This window comes from Ischnura elegans, chromosome 11 (genome assembly GCF_921293095.1).
Source record: "Ischnura elegans chromosome 11, ioIscEleg1.1, whole genome shotgun sequence".
Lineage (NCBI taxonomy): Eukaryota > Metazoa > Arthropoda > Insecta > Odonata > Coenagrionidae > Ischnura > Ischnura elegans.
This window is the reverse complement of record NC_060256.1, coordinates 80,442,800-80,462,163: the sequence shown is the minus strand read 5'-3', so window position 1 is coordinate 80,462,163 and position 19,364 is coordinate 80,442,800. Positions and strand designations below refer to the sequence as shown.

General features: G+C 37.2%; 1 long non-coding RNA gene across 1 annotated transcript; it reads left to right on the top strand.

Moving 5' to 3' along the window:
- Positions 1 to 6,461: 6,461 nt before the first annotated feature.
- On the top strand, positions 6,462 to 11,820 carry LOC124168490. The gene is made up of 3 exons (XR_006866950.1): positions 6,462 to 6,550; positions 6,873 to 7,105; positions 11,595 to 11,820. It is a non-coding gene; the product is annotated as an uncharacterized LOC124168490 (long non-coding RNA).
- The last annotated feature ends 7,544 nt before the right edge of the window (positions 11,821 to 19,364 follow it).

Genomic DNA, 19,364 nt, shown 5'->3' with positions numbered 1-19,364 from the left:
TTAAAGGGGACTTATGATTACGGATTATGTTTAAAATAGGTAACTAATCACTGCGTCATGTAGACGCATCTCATGCTAATGAACTGCTAGATTGAAAATGATATACAAGGCTTAATTATGTCATATTGAAGTGTTTAATACATGAAACAGCAGAAAGAAATAGAATGCAGCGACTTACAGCACGGAAGCAAAACACTTGGCCCTCACTGAAGGTACTAAAGGTATATTTTCTTTATTTCTGAATCTTAATGTATAAAGAATCTTCTCCATGAATTAACTAGAAAGATGAATTGCATACTCATTATGTTCAATGGTAACCAGCCTGCTCAGAACTTGCGATGAATAAAGCTAGAACAAATCATACTTATGTAATTCATCGTTAAAATTATTTGAAAGGGACCAACGACCATATGAATTTCACCATGGAGGAAGACGGAGAACTTCTATTTTTGGGCGTTATATTGTAAAAAGAGGGGATTGGAACATGGGCATATACTCATTACTCAGCACAAATAAATGTAGTAGTGAACACCTTGAGACACCGCTACAACACAATAATCGGCCGAAATTACTCAGCTGAAGAAAGGCGGAAACTAGAGGCCGTCCTGCGGCGAAATGAATGCTACGACAGAATTATCTCGCCAGCATTCAATAAAGTCATGAAAAAGAATTATGAGGAAAAAGAAAACACCGCAGAAGCAGCGAACTCCTCAACAAATAACCTCAGAGACCGAAAGAAAGCCTGCTGCATATAGAGACGACGACGGAAAAATTCGGAAACATCCTAAGAACATATCAGATAAGGACAATCTTCTCTCCTCACGTGCATATAAAAAAAATGTCTTTAAGCCCGTCAAGGACAGAGCTCCACTACAAGTCGAAGGGGTGTACCGGATCCCTTGTCAAACCTGTGGGAAGAAGTACATCGGCGAAACAGGTGGATGGAACACGCCAGGAGGAACACGAGAGAGCAATTCGACTGGGGCAGTCAACTAAGTCCACGGCAGCCGAACACTCAGCGCTGGGCCACGCAGTCGACCTTAAAGGAATAGAAATTGTCGCCTATGTGAAAGGATTTTAACAGAGAGTCTCAGAGAAGCCATTGAAATAAAAAATAGGGAGAAGAATAATCTTAACTGTGACATCGGAGTTAAAATAATTCGTATTTGGCAACGCGCAATTCAGAAAAACATTCAAAAACCGACTCCTCCAACCTCCAAATCCCATCACCAAATTCCTATTTAAATATATGAACAAAAATTCGTACTTCAACTTATTCCCTTGAGAAAGCGACCAGCATTCGTCGTGCAAATGTTGGGGCCCCCCGAAAATTGACGCAGCGACATAGCAAGTTTTTTCACTGACACAGTGATGATCGCTATCACTTTGTTAGAGGGGTTAGAGGAGGTATGTTAAGGTTGATCCTTAAAGGTACACCTCAACTAAAGAAATGGTAGCCAGCATTTTAAGGAAACATTTGAAAGCATTTACAGTTGCAAAATTTAGATAAAGGTTGAGTTTAGTACAAAATGTTAACTTATGAATATTGTTTCTTTTTGGGTGAAAAGCATATATAGTTAGAGGATATGCTGTGTTGTAAATATGTTACGTGTAAATAAAAAACCCACAGCGATATATTGGCAGCACTGTTTTGATGTGGTTGCGTGTGTTCTCTTTTGTGGTCACGTCACTGAGTCTGTTCCCTGACACACGACAGACAATTGTATCCATTGAATTTTTACGAGGCAATGAAGGTCTTAAGTACATTGAATGAAGGGTAAAGGCTGTAACCCGAAAAGGATGAATAATTTAAGGATGCTTTCTAAGGCAATGGGTAGCCATAGTGATGGAGCTATGAAACTTCCACCGTCAACGAAAGATATTTGCCCCAACCCCATGGATAAAATCCATCAGGAGATTTACCTTTCAATTAGGAGTATCTTTATGTAACCATTATGTAAAATAATGGAATCTGTGGGTGAAGTAAAGAAATGCCTTTGTTTAGGTTTACAGTGATAAAAAAATCGATACATCCCTCATTACAGGCGCAGTAATATCAATTACATGCCTACTGAGTACGCTTCGAACTTCAAAAAACGGCCAGAAAACATGAAGGTGGAAATTCGAAGAAAGCTCTTCGACGAATGAAGAGCCAGCGAAATAAAATTCCGGAAGTGGAAGACTTATGGAGTGGAAGCTACTGACTAATTCACGAAGGGTAAATGCATTCAATGCCGGGTAAATTATTTAAGGCTATGCTGGCAAACGGTAACGAACGTTAATGCTGGAATAGGTACGATGCTTAGCAAAAGCGCCGATTAAAAAGCCACCTAATGTATGATGAAAGAATGGTAATGGTTAAGGTTTAAAACAAAGCCATTAACTATTGCATCTCCGAATTTATGTAAGCCTGCATAAAAGTTGATAAATTGCAGAAGTGTAGAAACGTATCGAGATATCACGGAAATATTCAAGCAGGTTAGAGGTGAAGAAAATGTAATTATTCTCAATGAACGTAATGCTTTCACTGGCGAATTTCGAGACGGGAGAAAAACCGAGAAACACAGATGATGTATCCAAAATGAAAGACTAACAAAGGACATTGCCAGTAATTGCGAATACGAAATTAAATAAACACATCCGAAGACGATATACAAGGAAATTGCTAGTACAGATCCTATGTTTATGAAATGCTAGGAACTTGTTTCAGGTTGATTCATGAACTAGAAAATGGACGTAAAACATTACCGAGGCTATGTCCCATTGCGATATTATGTACCCAAAATTAATTTTAAAAAATAAGAAAGCGATGAAAAGCATTTGGCAAGTTGAAAATAATTAAAAATTGGTATCAAGTGTAATTTCAGGAGGCAGCGTAGAACAAAATAGCATCGGATGTGACCGAGAAATCAGATGAGGAGAGTCGAGAGAAATTGACAAGTGGCCTAATGGAAGCAAGTTCTTGGGAGAAGGAAAATCATCAGAATGGATCACGCAAAAAGTCTTGAATCTAACTGAAGGAACCACTAAAGTAAGTGGAGTGCTAAAGCTGACGAATTCTAAATGAGAATAAGGAAAGATGTTTGTCGTAAATCCAGGGAGACCAGAGAAACGTGGTCGGGAATACAAAAACATCGTGCGCGTGGAAAAGTAGAGGCTCGCAAGGGGAACCTCCTCAAAAAATGAGCGTAACATGAATACCATAAGTGACAAAAACGGAGAACGTATGACTGATGACTAATAAAAGTGAAGAGATGGATTGACTATCTGTATGAGACGCGTATAGGAGGGTGACTATGTACGAAATTAATTTAAATGGACATCGAATACTAAATATTAGAGTGTAGCAAAAAAAGATCATTAAAATATGGAGACAAACATTGGACGAGGTCGACCAGTTTCTCACAAAATTCCTTTACTCTCCTTCTTCCATGAATAATTTGACGCAGAAGTAGTGTGGATTGGAATTCCATGCTTAGAATTTTGAATGAAGTTAATTAAACAATGTTGAGCAATGACATGTGAATGATCCACAATTCATTTAAAAAACAAGTCTGGGTGATATTTTATAGGGCTAAGCTACGAAGAATCAATATTTACGAACAAAGTCAAGTGATATGAGGTAGTGTTATTTCATATGTAATTGTGATAGTTTACAACCAAAAAGGCACCGATTACATCAAAGATATTACTGGGAGTTTACATGGATGAATAACCACGAGGAGAAATCAGCACACGCTTATAATATTTGTTAAATAGAAAAAACATGTTAGTAAAGATGGGCAGAACAACGACCAATGCCATCTCAAAAATCATGTATCAAATGCTAGATTGTAGCAAACGAGAGGAAGTTAAGAATAGTCTAAAACTAGGGAAATAAACATTAGAAGAGGTCGGCAAGTTTAAATATTTCGGAAGCATGATAACCAGGTGTGGAAACAAGAGAGATATAATCAGTAGAATAGCCGAGGCGAAGAAAAGCTTTCAGAAAAAAAATTGCATCAATTTCCTTATGAAAGCAGTAAATTTTATCTTATAATTCGGAAACCTTCCATCAGAACTTACAATTCGAGTATTCTTTTCTATAGCAAAGAATCATGGGCGATGACAGCAATGGAAAAACTGGTGGTTATTCGGCTGTATGAAAATTAAATGGAACGTTCGAGTGAGGACTACGGGACTCCTCAGAAGAGTGGGAGAGAATAGAAAGCCTAGTCAATACTTAAAGTAGAACACACGCCATCTTAATCGGACATAACTTGAGAAAATGATCTTCATGGCCTGATGAAGTGAACCCTCGACGATGTTAAGAGAGGAAAAGTAAGGCCTATGATTTCGTATTAAAAAAACAGAAATGAAGGATATGATAGCATTTGAGATAATCCATCGCTCTCTCCGTGACATGATTATAAATTAAAATGTAACCTCTGAAAATTCACGTGAAATACATAAACTTATAGCAGTTTCAATTCCTCCTAGTTGTCTTCGTAGTCACGGAGATTCATACCAGTTAACAGCTGAGGATTCGTAGCATAAAACACTATTATAAAATAGTGAATGATGAAATATCGTCGTAAAAACGACGACCGAATAAGTTAATTTTTGCGCACCGCACAGGATTTATTATTTATTTAGCTACTAATAGAGAAAAGAGAAGCAGAAGATCTGTGTATGGGAATATTCAAAGACTTATCAGCTAAAGTGATTGCTATTGACTCACCATATTCCGTTAGCCTTCCTATTCCTTGAAACCCCCCGAAATACCCCATTCAACCCCAACCGTTTCACGGCACTGATCCGCTAAACCAATATTATTCGAGGACCTGAAAAGAAAAAGTTCGCATTATTGGCTGGCAATATTCACGCAACAAAAGTTTACACTATACATGGAGCATAACTTAAGGATTAAGGTGAAATTATGTGCTACAACAAATTATCTTACTAACGACCACAAAGGTGAAATAAGTGGAAAAAAGAAACGGCCAATTGATGGGCTGTAAATCAAATTATGATCGCAAATGTTCCATTATTTTTCCTCTAAATCAAAATCATATGAACAATAAATGCGGAGTGGTTTCGGAGTGGCAGATGCATGTCTTAACGAATTAAGTAGATTGCAATTTCCGAAGCTTAAATATCAAGGACTTTATAAAATGCCTCGAAGAAACTTTAATTATGCGGAATTACTCGCCATTCAGGCACCAATTACGGAAAATTTTTAAATGATAAATAAGGGTTCCTGGCTTGCAACTGAAGAATTCGCGGATAGGGGCTTCATTTTGAAATTACAGGTTCTCTCACAATCAGCAACGAAGCAGCTTGACTAGCATGAAATACACACTTCCACGTCTACTTTTAATACTCAATTTTTACAGTCTTAGCGATGAAATTCATCAGTTTGACCGTCGTCAAAAAAGAAACTAATCTTCTTGAGTACGAGTACGGAATAAAGTACGGCATTTAGTCCATTGCCGACATACTTTTCACAAAATCTAGAAAACTTTCTTGGATCACAAGATAAAGCGTAAAAAAGGACGGTATTAATCGATGAGGATATTTTCCTATCACTAGCGTTCTTTACAAAACTACTGTGACACTAATATTAACTTCGAGGCAGTTTCACACGTGGTAATAAAAGTTGGAATGTGAAAGCAGTTGGCTTAATACATATCGTCACTCAAAATATATGCAACTCTCATCACGATAACTGAATGATTTTGTATAAATTGTATTTGCGAAGTACCTATCCTACACTTCAGAGAATAAGTTTAAAATGCGTTGTATATAATATGAAAAGGATTCACCAAAGTAGCAGATAAGGTACTCACCTCTTAACCCCAAGACAGCTTGCCGCGAACTGAAGTCCAGAAACAAGGGGAGGGGATGTTCCGAAACTCCGTCAGCCATGTCACGTGTGCCTGTGACGTCACGATAATTTCGAACCGATTTATTTATTTAGGCAACGATAAATATATTTAAAAAACCGCTGGATATCGTAAAGGTCATTTGAAATTTTATCCAATAAAATTCATCAATAAATACGGTCATGTTCTATATTATAAATAATAAAATATATCCCGCGGAAAATCAATAATAGGATTAACCAATGAGATTCGTTCATTTGGTGCCGCTGTTATACAAAAATAGCGCGGAATTTCTTTAGCGGCCAACGGTCGAACCACACGTGATCAATGTTCTAGAATTTTCCAGCCATCTGCGAAGGTCATTAGGTACGTTTGCAAAATACGTCATCGCATTACGAAAAACAGTACATCAACGGTCCGCATTCAACTGTGGTCCCCAAAGCTGCACCACCCCCTCCCGCTACTTACGAAGAAAGCACACCCCATACCCTCACCAACCGTCCTTTCGGTATAGTCACACTTATGAAAGTTTTTAAATTTGTTACATTAATATCCTGGACTCTTTCAGCCTTTCATTCGTTCGTTGAAGTCACCGTCTCATTACGCGGATACGAGGATGGAGAGCAATTACTACAAGCTGCATATCAACGGAACTACTACGAAGAAATGCAGCGGTATTGACTGAGGTAAGTGAGCACAAGTTACTTTTATGAAATAGTGAACCAAGAAAGTAATTTTAATCATTATTTCCCACAAGCATTAACATGTCACTAATTAAGATCATCTTGTTTCACTATGATACAGATGCTAACTTGCATGCCCCTTTGTACAATTTTTCATTCATAATGGCGTTATCAGCTATCACACCTTTCTTGGACTCAAAATAGAGTCGTTAAGCCTGAATAATTATGTCATTATACTTGCATGTGCACCCCGATGAAACTAATAGCTCCTGATTGAATTATAATAATAACATAGTAGTATCAATTTTTTTCTGTTCATTCGCAGATTCGTTTCCCTGATGGCCAAGCTCAACTTGAGCCATGTCCGGGTGGAGTAACCACATGCCGCTTTCTTTAAACAAGGAGATTGCTAAATGGTTCATTACGAACCAACTGAAGATGTAAGTCACCAGCGAAAGTTACTACTTCAACGAGAGCACACGGACCGACAGATGAAAATGATTTCTTTCCGTGAAGATAGACAACATTCTTGGTCTTAATCGTCGAATCTTAATCAAGGTAAGTCATGTCGTTATGATTTCATCAGTATATTTATTCAGTTTGTTAAGGCCTGTTTACACGATACATTAACACGTACGAGTTAATGTACGTTTTCGTGAATGATTTTGGTGGACAGGAACGGAAGATGTACGAATGTATGAACCAAATTAGAACAGGTTCTATTTTCTGTGCATGCATTAGCACAAGTTGGGTGGTTACACGGTGCATTTTGGCGTTCATTCTCGCGTTCATACATTTAGACATTAACCCGTACGTGTTAATGTACCGTGTAAACAGGCCTTTACGACTCAAATTCATTATCTTTGATATGGCAAATTTTTTTCTTCATTGAAGGCATAAAAACTGACATCTTGAGTAGGTTTAAATATATTTTAAATTAATACAAATTTTGCTTTAATTTTCCCTGAAATAAAACCATTGTCAATTAGAATTGTTGCGGATTTTAGGCGCCACTTCTTTGCGCCACCAGGCATGCTTATTAGAAGTTCTGTGTTTAGAGAGGTTTAGCGAAGGAGATTTCGCATCAGGTCAAGGAATCCACAATGATTCGACACTTACATTATTTCAAATTTCAAGAAAAATCTGTACGGAAATAATCAATGAATTCCAGCTTCAGCACAAGCAGAGTTCGTTGGTATTAGCTTGGTCACCTTTGCTAGAGGGAAATTTCAATTGACATATTGAAACTAAATGAGTTTATGGATTGTAAGCAACGCGTTTCTGCATGGGAATATCTTTGAATGTGTAACTTATCAGTATTGTGTAATTTAATGATAGTGGTCATAGTCAACAAAAGCTAAAGAGATAAATATCGTCAGGCGTGTAACTTTTAAACACAAGGTAAGCCGACAAAATATACGGTCAATTTCCTTGAATACTCTTTCGCAACTCACGAGTTATGGCAGTACAACAAGAAGGGTCTCGTGGTTTACTTCAGCTCTCAAGCTGTTTCGATTTATCCGTAAACTATTCAAGTTAATTATTCACTTAAATAATTAATTATTAGTTGATCCGAAGGATCACTTACATTTGCACGTTCATGTGTTAACAGCGCAGTGGGATCTTCCTTCTCATTAAAAAAATGGAAATTAATCAATTTAAAAAATTACTTTCTGCAAAAACTGTTTCACCTCCATGTTGAATACAACTGCAAGAGGAGAAGACTCCCTACCTTTTACTTGCTGCCAATTCCATCGGCGACAGAGCTCAGCTTTACAACAGCGACTCTCCAAAACACTTATGTTCACCTGCACTTCACATTGAACACAACACTGATAATGAATTATTTAGTGAACCCTAGACACTTTCACTTCACTCTTTAGCCGATGAGTAACACATTCTGGTAACTTCACATACTTCCAAGAGACAAACACACTGCTTCTATCGTGATGAAGAACCAATTATAAATACCCTAGAGTTGAGGGAAAGGCTTTAAGAGAACGTTGACTGCTTCATCATAGGATTGCAGTGTCATTCACTGGATTAATTTAATTGTTCACTCCACCTTTCGTAAACTGTAAAAAGAACAAGAAGCAGCTTTAAGCTGTAGCACTAAAAATTTGACACTGATGAAAGGAACAGTTCATAATAATTATACTCGAAAGAAATATGTATTCAAAACCAAGGATTTGGGTACAAAAACTCCAATAATTGTGACCAAATAATTTGCAAAAGAATTGTTCCTTCTTGATCAAAAATTATGAAGAATTATGATTAAATTTGTAGATTATCGTGGAATAAAGGTTATTTACGAGAAGAGGACTCACCCGTACACTTATGAGACGCAGGATACGCCTCCATACCCTAACCGAACTACTGGGAGACTAAAACTTCACTAGGTATGTTAGAATAAGGAGGAAAACCCAAATGACGCACAGCTTATTACTATCAGTCCTGAGAGGTAATGGAGGGCGGGGAATCACTAAGGATGTCAGGGGAGGTTGCCGTGCACAGAGAGCCCAAAGGTAGAGTCAAAATTGTCGGTCGGATGTCGAGTCCCAGCACATCGCGAAGGCCTTCGGGAGGGGTTTGGTTGGCGCGTTGTAGGGTGGAGAGCTGGTTGTTATGCTGATGTGGAAGAATTAGAACATGCAATATTTTCTGTTCATTCGCCTGCATAATTGGATTTCGTAACTCGGTATATTAATAAGTTTATATATTTACACATTTTCTTTCACGTTCTTATGTATGTTATTACCAAACATAAACACCAAGGAGAAGTTCTTATTCATTATACACAAAAGAAACATGTGATAAATGTTTTTCATGATAATTCCTAATTCGATTATTATAGTAGTCTTTAAAGTTTCAACTCAACTATTAAGTATCACGGGATTAACTTCCATCCGAATCTTACTTCATTGTCGTAGTATGAACTGTGCTATACAGAACTACAATACCTATCTTATCTTATGCTGTCACCGCTTTCATTTATTGCATAATTTTTATACCTGGGTGGAGGTTGGTGCGATGGCGGTACGTGACGAAGTTTTTAGTTTTCTGATCCCCCGACCAACAAACCACCTCAACTATAGATAGTTAATATGTAAAGAGTAATATTATTGACCTGAATATTTTTCATTTCTATTCAGTATTTTCTGTTTTCTTTTTATCTTCCTGATTTAATTTTCCATGTCTGAGTATTGTTTATTATTTATTTATTTTTTGTATGTTCTTTTTTATTTCCGAGGGCTGTTTTTTTATCTCCAATGGGTCAAGAATAAAATACGGGGTGATTGAATAAAAATCATTTCATCGCTAAGCATAATAATAAGTACACTTTCGCTTAATTCTTGACGCAATGGCCTCGGCAATGGTTTTACTCATGGATCGTTGCTGCGAATGTCTTTCAATGTATTTCACCGGTATCCAGAATCCAATCGTCCGCTTTAAAACGTTTCCCTCCTAGCCAAATTGTCTATCCGGCGAAATATACAAGTCAAATATCGCAAGTTCATCACTGCACGGAGGGTGATCGTAAAGTCCCATTGAAACTCAAAGAACAGTTGGCTTGCACCAGCGCTTAGATGACGGGTGTTGTCATGTATCAGGACACTTCCAAAATTCAGCACGTCTCTTATTTTCTTTTGAATGGCTCCGCGCAATCGACCAAGCATTTGCAATTATCGTTAAACCCGGCAGAATCAAATCTAAAAGTAACACGTCTTTTTTGTTTCAAAACGGAGTAGCATAATACTTCGATTGTTTAAGGATCGCATGAATTTTCTTGGTTTGCTTGGTGACTTTAAATGCCTCCATTACTTTGACTGTATTATTGTTTCAGGTCTGTCATACGGAATCCGTATCATTTTTAGTCACAGTTATTCTTTAAATATTTCTCTTTTATCAGCATAAAGGACAAGAACTTTCAATTCCCATTCATCAAATTTCGTTCTTGCCACTCCACAGTTCTCACTTAGGGAGAGAATCAATGGCTGTGATCTTGCTAATGAGGCTTGCTGCTACTCGTCTTAAACTGACTACTTGTGTTCGCAGATGACTGAGCTATTGGCAAGGAGGGCGTGGAGTTGCCCGCTGCGTGCGATACCCTTCTGGATGACTCACTCTATCTATGTACTAGAATATTGGAATTGCACCCAGCGTCCAAAAGAACGGAGGAGGTGGCGGGCGCAGATCCACCGATCGCTTTCTCCCTTCCCCAGATCCTGCATCCGAGTCAGTGGTCGCCAAAGTGGACCTGCTATCTCCCCATGTCCAACCGAGAGAACATCTGTGGCCCAAGTCCAGGAGAGCGCGGCTTGCGATGGTCTAGGGGGGCAGAGATAAGTCGGTGTGTTCCTGGAATGAGCAGGTGATGGCAGTTGGGAAGGCGGACGGAGGAGTAGAAATCTTTGTTTTCATCAAATTATAATCTCAGGTAGTCGTCCATGATACCCATACTATCACAGATCTACTTTATCTTAAAATTTAGAGTAACTTCCTATCACACGGTTGAATTAATATTTAATTAGTAATTCTTCAACTGACATCAATCCATTTTAGAATCGCATCACAATCTTACTCAGGACAAAAAGTAATCCAACATTTGCAATATCGTCGAAGTTAATATCTGCCAAATATTTCTGTAAGAAAATTTCTTCGCAACCTAGGCAAAATTAACATAAAATACTTAAAAATTCCTGTTTGAAAGAGCATAAAACCTACCTCATTTAATCATACTAAATTTCTTCTCACGCCCATTAGGCACTATGTATTTCTTTCCTTAATACCTTCCTTCAGCAGCATCTTGTCTATATTTTCTTCTAAAATTTTCACATCTATTAATTGAGATCATACATGATTCCATCGCCTAATAAATGATCAATCACTTCCTGAAAATGGGTGTGTACCATAAAACAGTTGATTTCGATATGAGAACCTGTGGAAACTCTTTTCCACCATTGAATTCTAATATATATTGCAAATTATTGTCAATAGAATTCAAATACATAATGTAGTAAATTAATTCCGCTTTATGAAAATATAGCACCTCACAAGAAGCATCACCATGAAATTGGCTGTACCGACAGTGCAAAGGACAACGAGACAGCATCGCAAGACAACAAAGCGGGATCTCTTAGTCATCTATTCACCAGCCCTGATGAGGACACGGTGGTCTCTTTGGGGGTTATATCGGATTCCCTAAAGTTTCGGACGAATACCAGACCAAAATGATACACGGATGAAGATATTTTAATATGATTTTGACTTAACTTTGTCTGCCACATTGTCACTTATAAATGCATTGAATAATAATAATTTATTGACAAGAATTGACGACGAATAGATACTACAGCAAGGATCTATTGTATTTACCTTTTGTAAGTCATTAAATGAAGTTCGTGGCTCAATTTTGGGGCAATGCCCAAGTCTGTTGTAAAATATTGTAATGCAATGATTTATGTCGATGTCATAATTTGTACCATTAGCATTTTGTAACCAACCATCAGAATCAATTACTTGATTTTAGAAAATGAAATGTATAACAATAAAATAATAATAAATAAATATAAAACATCAACCACGATGGAGCAGCAGCAGCAGAGAGAATTCAGAGGTTAAGTTGTTCTATCACGTTAGCATTTGTGGTAAGTATTCATTCTAATGGCGGCTTGTCATACCATCCCAAGAAAAGAGTCATGTGTTCCATACGCCCTCCTGAAAATGCTCTGGCATGCAAGGTGCAATCTTTGAAAAATCTCCTCCACTAGTATTTGCATCCGGACACACAGGGAGCAGTTATTTATAACTGAAAAAATATCTAAATATAATTATCACAGCAACCAGATCGCAGAGTGTTACCTTAAGAATACATCATAAACGTTTTCTTTTCCCTTTTGTAAATATTTCGAGGTAACTCAGTGATAATTTTGTACATTTCTACTTAAACGGGAAAAGTTGACGAAAAACAGGGTCCGCGATTTTTCCATCGCATTGGCCACAAATTATACCACAAAAGTGTGAGTTTTGACGAGAATTATATAAAAAAATAATATTGTAACAATAGAATATCTACAAAAGGTGAGTGACTAGTTTTAACGTACTGAATTTCGAAAAAAACAATGCGGACAATTTTTGCGAAATTTGTTCAACTTTGAGGCTATGTATTTTGTTTAAATTTTTAACTTAGGAAAAACTCTTTGCGTCACTAAGTTATTGATCACAGCTGTGCAAAGTTGCAACTTCCTGACTAAAAAATTTTTTTTGAGGTTTGGTCCAGCTTTTTCCATTTCGGCCCACTGTTTCCCCCGAATTCCGAGGAAATTATCAAGGAAATCCCGGGTTAGAAAATCTAGAAGTGACGGGGATGTAAACACCTCAGCGATTTATTGTGAGGAATTCCTGAACCGGCCCTAACAAAGTGCAAAACTTTTCGGTCGATAATTTTTTCCTCTATTCAGCCATTTTCGACGTTCGAAGGGTGGACGAATAGGGAGAATGGTGACCCATTGGGTAGGTACTTGGAACAGGATCACCCAATAACTGCCACAAATGAAACATCACACTGGGCTTACAATACCCCTTTTATATCACTCTACGATTTTGTGTCAGAAACGAAGGCTTACGTGCTGTGATAATGACAACTAGGTGAGACGATTCAATGATCGTCAATTATAATGACAAAGCAGCAAAGCTGTCACATTTTACATGAGAATTGAGAAAGAAAACTGCCTTCAAGGAGAAGCATGGAAGATTTAATTGAATTTATCATACGTTATAATTGTGGAAACTGGTATTTTGTTAAGGTTTATACATATTTTGTTCAAATCATTTCAAATTTTGGTCCAATTTTCACGGAAGTAACCACTACCGATTCAAATTAAATTTACTTTTTCGGCGTCACGAAGAGGTTTGCCTATTAGAGGGTCCGTGGGTATTGCGGTTAATTAAGGAGAATGCAGTGATCATGGAAGCCCCATTTTCGTCATAAGAATGCTTGCATACGGCAAGAAGACGCTGTCTGGAAATAATTATAAAATATTCAGCTTCAGCACTCGCCAAGTTCATACCTTGGTCACCCCCACAGCACTGATTTTCAAATGCTAACTCATTTCATTACTGGGTAATCGATTTTAATCAACTAGAATGAATAAGAATGCATTTGCATAAGAATGTTTGTGATCGTTTAACCGGTAATAATGGCTGGGCCTAAGAAGTTGCCCAGTATTGGATATTAGGAAATTTAATAAAAGCGGTAGTTGTCAACTAAAGTAGCCTTCGTCCAATTTTTTGTATGATAAAAGCTGACAAACTAGAAAATTTCTAACGTCAATCACAATCAGTTACATAGATACAGCTGGAATTTTTTTACTCATTTGGCTTCAGCTCCAAAACTGTATCGAAGTATCCTATTTCTGTGGACTACTTGAGTAGCAAGAGAAGGGGTAGGGGATTTATGATTAATAAACAAACGAAAGAAGTAAATAAAGCAGAAATCTTAAATTGTCTTGCAACATATGTTGCTTCAGAGACTTAGACGGTATGCATCGCCGGATGGGACATGGGGGTGGGGTTGAACTTGGTGGTATGCCTGGGGGGTAACCTCCTGGCAGTGGTGGGGGTCCGACCAAAATTACCATTGAATCTACGGTAAATTGCATATCCAAGGGGGGCTAATGCACCCCTTCCCCCACTCTGAATCCGCCACAGACGGTATGTGAAGTACCTATTAAAAGTATATATTCTGAAAATTGCAAAGGAATAGCTTAGGTTTTAGCAAATAATGTGTCGAGAAAGAATATAACCATATTTTAGAAGATGTCTTCGGCCGAGGGAGAGAGGCTATTTCCTAATGGAGAAGAAGACTCCCTACCTTTTATTTGCTGCAATGCCCATCGGCGGCAGAGCTAAGCAGCAGAACATCGGCTATCCAAAACACGAATATTCACCAGCACTTCACATTGAATGCACAACTGGCCATGACATTTTTAATGAACGGATGACACATAAACTTCACTGCATACTTAACTAGATGATCACTTTCTTCTTCCGTTGGGCAGTACAGTAAGTATATTCACATTCTTCCGATGATACACGCTTTCTACTAACAGTTTCACCGATGATAATTATCCAAGAGTTGAGTTGAAGGCTTGAAAGGGATTTTTAAAAGCTTGGTTTCAGGCGTGTACATTAATTCAATGGATTAATTGAATTATTTACTCCAACTGCCGTAAAATCTAAAAACAAACAAGAAACATTCCTTAAGCTCTAACACAAAAACTTGTATTGATGTCAATATACCTCATTTTATATGCCAAGAAAGAACTAAATCAGCAGGAATGCATGCTATTTATACCAACTAAAGCTAATCTTTAATGCCTGGTTTCATGATACTGTGACTATTACGTGGTAATGAATAGAATATTAAAATACAAGAATTAATTCGGGCAATGTATGATGAGCCTTGATGCTGGAGCCTAAAAATGATCAAAAATTATGACTTTCTGTGTAGAAATAGCATGGATTAATAATAATTGTTCACACTCGGAGGACTTACCAGTACTCCTGAGCGACGGATCGTAAATCTCTGAACGCTAACCGAAATGCAGCGACACTTCGCTATAACAGATTGACGACTAGCATAAGGGGAAAAACATAGTGACGCATTGCTTCTTGCTTACAGCTCTGAGAGGTGATGGAGGGCGGGGAATTGCTAAGAAAATAAGGGGAGGTTACCTTGCACATATTCACCAAGCAAGAGTCAAAAATGCCGGGATGATTTTAAGTCCGAGGTCATCACTACGGCGGACGGGAGATGTTAGATTTGCGCGTCGTCGGGTGAGCAAGGGGGTTGGTTGTTAGGGGGTGGTACTGTTTGAGAGCGTCGGTGAATGTGAGGGGGGGAAGTGAGGGACTCAGGGCACAACCCTCACCACAATAAGTCCGTACATTTATATCCTGACATCAAATACCCACGAAGCATACTTATCTACCTATCTGTATTATACATGTATATAAATAGTTTGTCTGTGTGCCGGTCCGCTATGCGTTTCCAAACAGCCGAATGGCTTACAACCAAAGTTTGTTCGTAGTTTCTCATGCTCCCAAAGCCTTTAGTGCTACTTCTGGATGTGTTCGACAAGTCCTATGCGTCGTTTTCTCAATACCGTTTCTTATCTCACGTCATACAATTTCTGTAGTCGGACAATAAATGGATTCTAGGATTCTCACAGGATTCTCCACACCCGCAGTTCCATTGATTCCCACCGGTCGAAATAAATAGCGGCGCTCGCGTCGCTAGGACACGATTCAAAAAACGTATTAGACCGCGACAAATACTCTACGCATTGAATGTAATCATTTATCGCTCTAATTCAACCTCAATTAATTATTTTTAATTAAAATTTATTTTATTTATTAATTCAACTTTTCCTGTTGAGGCATGAAGAAAATTTATTCTTCATATTTCCAGGAGTACAAAGGAGATGGAGACAGCATCGCCAGATTCCGCTGCGGGCCCTTCATTTCATCTATTGCCCAGTCCTAATAAGTACACGGCGGTTTATTTGCAGTTTACGCCGGTGTACCTCACGTCTTGGACGAATGTCGGATCACAAGCCATACCAGAAGAAGAATGTTCCAGATGATTTTGATTTTTCTATGCCTGCTTCTTGTTGAAAAAAAATTTTTAATTATTAACAATTTATGGACAAGTTTTCAGGAATATGAATTTATAACACGAGACCATGCTGTATGTATTATAACATTTTAAATACCACACGGTGATCAAGGCTCAATTTTGGGGCCTATCCATCTCCTTATTTTGTATAGAAATGATGTATTATTTGCTTTTAAACATTGCAAGGTAATTATTTATGCTGATGACAATGTATGCCGAAAAATTTTTAGAATCAGCCGCTAGACGCTCCGACTTAAATTTAGCAGAAAAAGGTATGGTCTCAACACAATAATGTAATAAATAAAGATAAAACATCACATATGCATCCATCCTCGATGATCAGCAATATTTTAGAGATAAAGATTCGAATCATAAAAATTATATGTGCCCTGGTTTATCTTTTTTACTCAATAGATGTCGTTTATGCTGGCAAAAAGGTTTGGGATCATATGCGAAAACAGTGAGCATCGAGTATTAGTCGGCGTTAGTTCGTTGCATGGCCTCTACGCGGCGCCCTACTCGCCGTTAGAGAAATGATTTCTCGTGTATTTAGGAAATCTTTCTCTTGGATTTCTCTAGTTTTTCTCTAACTTTTCTCCAAGATATACGTATATGATTTGTCTTAACGTATAAGATTTCTCCGTTTTATACGGAAATTATACGTATATTTTGGTTCTATTTAAAACGTTGTGCCGGCTGGGAAGTGACAAAAATGCGAAATGGCTCATCGGAAATGATATTTGTTGCTACAAATTAAATTTCAGTACCAATTGAGAGAAAAGGAAATTGGCACACCAGAAATGAATTTTATTGCTATAAACACTATTACAGTGCGAAGTAGAAAAATGCGAAATGACAATCTAGAATGGATTACTGCTATAAATACGATTTCAGTCCCATGTAAGAAAAATGAGAAATGGCACACCAGAAATTATTATTATGCTATAAACACGATTTCAGTACTAAGTAAGAAAAATACGAAATGACACACCAGAAATGAATTTTATTGCTATAAACACGATTTCAGTACGAAGTAAGAAATGTGCGAAATGACAGTCCAGAAATGAATATTATTGCCATAAACACGATTTTAGTACGAAGTATGAAAAATGACAAATGACACTCCAGGATGGATTTTATTGCTATCAATACAATTTCACTACAAAGCAAGAAAAATGAGAAATGGCACTCCAGAAATAAATATTGATATTATAAACAAGTTTTCAGTACATGCGATATGACACAACAGAAATGTATTTTGTTGCTATAAACACTATTTCAGTACCTGCAAACTAAAATAAACGCGCAAAGACACTCCAGGAATGAATTTTGTTGCTAATAACACGATTTCAGAAGCAAGTGAAAAAAATGCGAAATGGCACGGCCGAAATAATTTTATTGCTATAAACACGATTTCAGTACGAAGTAAGAAAAGTGCGAAATGACAATCCAGAAATGAATTTTATTGCTATAAACAAGATATCAGTACTAAATAGGAAAAATGCGAAATGACACAACAGAAATGTATTTTCTTGTTATTAACAAGATATAAGTACAAAGTAGAAAAATGCGAAATAACAATCAAGAAATGAATATTGTTGCAATTAACGCGAATTCTGTACCAAGGAAGAAAAATGCGAAATGACACTTTAGAAATCAATTTAATTCTATAACCAGGATTTCAGTACAATGTATGAAAAATGCGAAATGGCACACCAGAAATGAATTTTATTGCTATAAACACGATTTCAGTACGAAGTAAAAATCTGCGAAATGGCATTCCAGAAATGAATTTTATTGCTTTAAACTCGATTTCCGTACGAAGTAAGAAAGTTGCGAAATGATATTCCAGAAATGAATTTCATTTCATTAAACACGATTTCAGTACTACGTAAGATATGTGCGAAATTACACTCCAGAAATGAATTTTATTGTAGAAAAAATACGAAATGACACTCCAAAATAGATTTTAATCTATAAATACAATTTCAGTACCAAGTAAAAAATGAGAAATGGCACACCAGAAATGAAATTTGGTGCTATAAACAAGATTTCAGAACTAAGTAAGAAAAATGCAATGTTACACAACAGAAATGTGTTTTGTTGATATAAACTCGATTTCAGTACAAAGTAAGAAAAATGCGAAATGTACACTGCAGAAATAAATTTGATTGCTATAAACATTATTTCAGTACGAAGTAAAAAATGTGCGAAATAGCACTCAAGAAATGAATTTTATCGCTATTTACGCGATTTCACTATCAAGTCACAAAAATGCAAAATGACATACCAGAAATGTTATTTGTTGCTATATAAACACGATTTCAGTAATACGTAAAAAAATATGTGAAATGACAGACTCCAGAAATGAATTTTGTATCTATAAACACGATTTCAGTACGAGTGAGAAAAATGCGAAAATACACTCCAGAAATGAATTTTGTAGCTATGAACACGATTTCAAAACCAAGTGAGAAACTTACGAAATGACACACTCTATAAATGAATTTCAATGCTATAAACACGATTTCTGTACGAAGTATTTTTTGACATACGTGTTGTTAGAACTTAGACATCGAAATGGTTTCTGGACTTCTTATTGGTGCTTTCTGAAACTGCTTCTCTCAAGGTCTATCTAAGGGTTGTATTCTCAGTCAACTCTGTGGGGCCAACCAACCCTGGATACGTCATCAGACCTTACATAAACCGATCTCGCCCGACATACGCCACATTAAGCCCTACTTATGGCCGTTTTTGGAACTAAACGGGCCCTACTTGATGTAGGGTACCTGAACCAACCCTACACCCTACAAAAATATGGCGGCCAAATATCGTCTGCTTATCACTTTGATTAAAGAATCTACGTTACAATTGATATTAAGGGAGACGAGACACAAAGCATTGTAAAATGTACAGTAACACAGCGGAAAGGTAATTATGCTACAACATTGTACCCATTATGTGAAATAAATAATGAAATTGTCTGAAGAATAGCAAGTACAATATAGTGTTATACATCACATTGTTCTGCGAATATGTATCAATATTTTTTTAGTTTTGGCTCTTGGTACACTTTTGAGAAGCCAATACTTCGTTTACGCATAGCCATAAAAAACATATTTTCATGCCGCCTTTTGT